We start from the raw sequence: 5916 nt of genomic DNA, 5'->3' as shown, positions 1-5916 counted from the left end.
TCTCTTGCACCATATTCTTCACGAGCTTGAATCTTTCCTCAGCTTCTTTAGCTGTTTTCTCAATTTCCTTCTGATGCTCGAAAACTTGCTGTTCTTCCTCCTTTTTTACCATGTCTGACAGTATGCCTGCCAAATAATTGTCATTTGTTTTGAGGAGTTCATCAAGTCGGTCGGACAATTTATTAAATTCATCCAATAATTCTTGTTGAGCCATGGAATCTGCCTCCTGTGAGAGATGATTGGCTTGACGAGTAAAAAGACTCTTGGAGGTTGTCCGCTCCTTCTTGAGTTGATTAATCGACTTCTCTTCAGCCATTGCCCTCGCGTCCACAATTGGATTTTAAAAGCCTTTTATCTTTTATTCTTCCTGGTTCACGAGTGGTTTTCAACTGTCAAGTCTATTTTTTACAATGCTTGCCCAACTTGAAAGGACATGGATGGAGCACAAGTAAGACGTGAGGCCAACTCAGCTTTTAACCATTTATTCAGTTTTGTTTTAGGTTTGTAGCAGCAGCAGCAGGTTGAAAACCTTGAGAAAAAAAAGGGGTGAAAAGGAGAGAAAGGAAGAATGAGTTCTATTCAAATGTTTTCCAATGAATGAACAATCTGACCTTATATTTTAAATAATGTATCTTTTAAATAAATGAATTTTCTGCTACTTAATATTTAATGGTTTCAACCTAAGATATGTAACTAGTTTTAATTGTAAAATTAAATCATACTTTGATATCCCTATTTTAACCATTTTAATCAAAGTCTAACTTTTTAACAATGTATTTTACCCATAAACTTATTTATTAATTTTATTTTATATATAAACTTATCTAAAACACTTAACCAATATTTATTGCTCTTAATATTTTAGAGATGTTTTCTTAACATAAATTACACTATGAAATCAGAATATATTTATATCAATTGAATCAACTGTAAACCTAATGTGCTTTGACTAAGACCCCTCTGGTAAACACATGGTAAGGCCAAACACTATGTATGTAGATTTAACTTAAAGTTGGGTCAAAATAACATACAAACAAGCACTCAGCCTGTGTTCTTTAACATGACACATAATCCAACTTAAATACTTGCTTTTAGTAGCTTAACTTTAAAAATAAACCATATAAATTCAATAAACTTGAAGCCACTCACCAACAACATCCATGAGCTCCTCCACTGCATTGTCTGTGTGTCTAACAAAGGTGTGACTGATTACCAACCAGGTTGGAGCATGAGGAGCTTAGAGCCAACACTCATGCTGGTGCTCCCCTAGTGTTTAGATGCAGAACTACACCTACATCTGACCTAAGGTGGAGTGGACAGAACAGGTTGGAAAGGAGGAAAGGTTGAAATTGTTGTGAAAGGTGTTTTCTTCCGGAGTATTGAATGCCTTTGTTCATCTCTTCATTTTTGGCAAACCAAGGAGTCAATGCAGACTGGAGAAGAATTACAAATGGTGGAAAATCAGATGATTTCAGGTCAAAATAATGTGAGCAGCTGATTTTCTGAGGGTGCACAGATCCTAGATGACTAAGATAGTTTATAAATGTGATGACTGGACTACAATAGAGTTACACATAAGTAGTTTGATATTTACAACCACTGTTTATTAGTCAAAGGTCACATATTAATTCAATGAAACTTTATTTATACAGGGACAATTCCAACAATAGTCACCTCGTAGCGTGAGATAACAGGCAACACATTGTGTGATCATTGGTTTCTAAGAAGGGTTTACAGATGAAAAGCTCTATTATAGCTAAGTGTGTGCTAATATGCTAATTATTGTAATATACAGTTTTTAATAGCAGACATGATAATTACAGTCATAATATATTGTGTTTCTGGGTGTGCAAAGGTTACAGATGTGTTCCAGTGAGTCATTATTATTTTAATATTTATTTGAAAATATGTTCTAATTAATATTTCATCCCAAGGTTCCTTTATCAATGCAGATATGGTGAACAATACCAAAATTCCAAATATTCATAATAATAAAACTTAATAAATCTCCCCCATGTGACCAAACTATAACACTGCATTTTAATTTTTTTCATTCATTATTAAATAATGATGACATGTATGGTGACCATACGTCTGGTTTTAGACATGTCCTCTTTTGTTTTAACGTGGTGTCAGGGCTGTGTTGGGATATGTTACAAATTTCTGGGTTTCCCAGGGACTTTGAACGCATCTCGAGGCATGCGTTAATTTAAAAGACGTACCTCCACAAAAATGTGTTCTATCTGTCACCTGCAGTCACAAATTTTTCATGATATAGATATAGAATCAACTGCACTTTGTAAAAAAGACAAACAAACAAAATGATATAATGTGTTACCATTGTTATTTTGATTTAAAAAACAATCAGAAATAACCCATTTTTATTTGTATTTGGTTTTTATTTTTTCCTGTTTCTGGTTTTTCTGTTTTCCTGATTCTGGTTTTAAATTAATTAAAAAATTACAGGAAAAAAGTGCCATAAAGTAGATGTTTTACTTAATAACATGCTCCATAGTTAATTATTAGTTATGTTTGCTGTGTCAGCATGTCTTTCATGTAATGTACAGGAAGTGACTTTAATTCAATTTGTTGAAAATTATTTCCTAGACAAACAAATGCAGTTATTCTGCATCATGCAGTGATAGACACAACAAACACATATACAGCTGTTATGTTACTGCACAATATCATATAAGTTAGCTGTTACCATAATAGCTTTATATTGTAACAGCTCTGCTGTTTGTTGGATGTGTCCGTTGTAGATGTTCCTAATTCCTACAGCGTTGGCAGTCAGTGAAGGCAACTTGAGGATGCGTAGTGGAGATGTGTGTTTACAGTCTATGGTGTAGAGAGTTTGTGTCAGAAGTTAACTTTGGATTCATCTTTGTAATTTACCTTTCCATGTTTTATTTGGTGTGGTCACAGCAAACAGTGACTCAGGAATTTTCATGCAGTGAAAACTCCTGAGTCATGATGGTAAACAGCTAGGCAGGCAGTATTGGTTTCACGTTTATGGTGAAGTGCTACGAAGTGTCACAATGTGTGTGTGCACTCTGTGTATCTGTTGCACGGTGTATATTCTGTTTGCTTTGAAGAAGTAATCCCACTAAGTAATCCCCATTTTTAATAAAAATACTGGTAATCTGATTACATGTTTTTAAATGTACTGTAACAGATTATAGTTACATTATTTTTGTATCCAGATTACATAACACTGTTACTAGTAATCCATTACTCCCCAAGCCTGTGTGTGTGTGTGTGTGTGTGTGTGTGTGTGTGTGTGTGTGTGTGTGTGTGTGTGTGTGTGTGTGTGTGTGTGTGTGTGTGTGTGTGTGTGTGTGTGTGTGTGTGTGTGTGTGTGTGTGAGCATTTAGGGGCTCCATTCATGAAGTCAGCAAAATGAAGGTCCGTCGTTCTATGTGATAAACACATGTATTTATTTATCTGAATAATATTCACTGTTATGCAGGATGTTTACTATTATTTGGGCCATAGTATATAGTCATCTTAAAGATGTAAATCCTTGTTTTAATCATAAATAAAAAGTTGTGAAATGGGATTTTAAAAACCACAGAAATTGGTTAAAAGTTGCAAATTAGAATGGACAAAAACGGACAGAAAAAGTGTTTTCAAAGTGTCAATATTGGAACAATTAGTTTAAACTTTCATATAATGGGCATGACAAATGGTGTATGTGGTTAAATTGGCAAAAATAATCATGAAATACGATGAAAAAGGATAAAAGTGACAATAATTGGTCAACATATGTGACATTAGATGCAAAAGTGGTGGAAAGGAGTTGTAAGTGTCTTGAAAGTGGAAAAATGTGTATTAAAATAAACTAAAAATACATTAAAGTTCAGGATTAAAGCCACAGATGCTGCAGGGTGAGAAAACACACACACACACACAGTTTACACACATACGCCCCAGGGACGCGTTCACACTGATTCTGTGTCACAAAGTCACATGTGTTGGAAAAAGTCACACAAACACCACTTCTACTACACATTATTTGTGTAAACATTTGTTCCTCTAAAGATGTTTATTATGAAGATGAAGCGATCATCTGTAGTTTAAAGATGTGTAGCTCTGTGGGCCTGTACTACAAAGCTGGATACGTATATCCTGGATTTATCTCTGTTAGCGGGTTTCACCTAACCAAACATTCTCTGTCAGAGAGCAGCTGCACTATGAACTGAGATATCAACTCACTCTCTTAACCCAGGTGATTTCAGCCTGGCTACGTGCACGCTCCTGTGACAGGGGTGAGAAAGGACCCCCCACACTTTGTGTATAGCAGCACAACTGCTGTATGTTCCTGCTGAGGCTGTCAGCGTCACCACAGTGTATAATGAAAGTGTATAATGAATGAATGAATGATCTGATTGGTCCGTGGATACAGAAAGTGTCTGACACACACAGCCTCAATCAGCTGACTAGGCATTTTACAAAGATTATCATTCAAAAGTATTAATATTGTTCATTTTTAGTGAGTCACACATAAACCTTTTAGTTTCTGGGCAAAGATTTCTCCATAGAGACTAGAAACAAATGTAGAGACTTTATCTTGTGTTATTGGAGAGTTTTCTGATGTTTTAGAGACATAAAAGCATGTATCACTCACTGCTGTGAGGACAGTAAGAGGCTCAGAGCCACAGCTGATCCTCACACACAAGCAGCTGATCAGAGCAGACACACTCCACACTGCAGATGAAATGTGTCTGTTCTCTGTCTCCACCTTAGATAATGTTTCTCTTAGTTTTACAAGCTATTTATCTCGTTTGTTATCACTCTCTCTCTGACTCAGGGCAGACTGTGCACGGACTGAAAGCAGATCAAGTGAAGTCCACCACACACACAGAGTCAGAGGAACCTCTGTGACTCTGTTCCTCATGAACATGTTTGTGCCTTTATTCTGTTGCTTCTCCACCTCAGTCTTCATTTTTCCTCTTGATTTGACAAAAGTCACCTTAGAGATTTCTGCTGGAATATAAAGCCATGACACTTTCTCTACTCTCAGATCAAGAACACATTGACTTTTAATGAGCAGCTCAAGCAGCCAATAGTAATGCTTAAAACAGCTCATTGGATGGTCCATTGGTAGAAAGAACTCTGATTGGCTGACATCCATTCTGTATTGATCAACTTCATTTTCAGAGCCTGGAGAAGGAGAAGAGATTCACTGTCTACTCAGAACACTTTGGATTACAATATGCTCAAAGATGATTATGGATTTTTGACCAAATAACATTAAAAAAAAAAAAAAAAAAAAAACATACTGCAGCTTTAAGCTAAGGGATGAGTACTGCTGAATTTTCACCTGCCAACTTTCTGGGTGTTTAGAACCGTAAGCGTTTTAACTCACACATTTTTGCAGCTTCATAGGCCAGTTAGCTCAGCTGGTCAGAGCGTGGTGCTAATAACGCCAAGGTCATGGGTTCAAACCCCATACTGACCAGATATTAATCAAGGACCATAAACCTGCTTTCATGTGTTGTAAATGTTAGTGTATGAGTCAGAAAGGACAAGGTATGAATATGTATACAATAAACACAGATAAAGAATATCTAAACTGTTAATCATTCCCAAACCTGGAAGAAAATTCACAAATAGCCAAAAATCTAGAATGACTGTCAGTAAAGAAGCTTCTTTTTGACATCTTAATAAATCAGCAAGTAGGACAAATACCAATTTATTGATGAATAATCCCAGAACAATTTAGGTTAAATACTAATAATACTTACTTTGTATGTGTATGCCTTGTGTATTCAGGTGTCCAACCATCATTTTGTATCCACAGTTGTGATGGAGCTGCAGAATGTAGGTTATACTTTCATCCAAATCATTGTCTTACAATGTAGTGAATAAATCATGGACTCTGTTTATCCAAAACAATGAGAAAGGTCACAATAG

General features: G+C 35.8%; 1 non-coding gene across 1 annotated transcript; it reads left to right on the top strand.

Annotated features, from left to right (window-relative positions):
- Positions 1 to 5387: 5387 nt before the first annotated feature.
- Positions 5388 to 5461, top strand: trnai-aau (transfer RNA isoleucine (anticodon AAU)). The gene has a single exon. It is a non-coding gene; the product is annotated as a tRNA-Ile (tRNA).
- Positions 5462 to 5916: the final 455 nt, after the last annotated feature.

This window comes from Gouania willdenowi, unplaced genomic scaffold, assembly GCF_900634775.1.
Source record: "Gouania willdenowi unplaced genomic scaffold, fGouWil2.1 scaffold_31_arrow_ctg1, whole genome shotgun sequence".
NCBI lineage: Eukaryota > Metazoa > Chordata > Actinopteri > Blenniiformes > Gobiesocidae > Gouania > Gouania willdenowi.
Note: the sequence above shows the minus strand (reverse complement) of the source record. Positions and strands in the feature narration are given on the sequence as shown.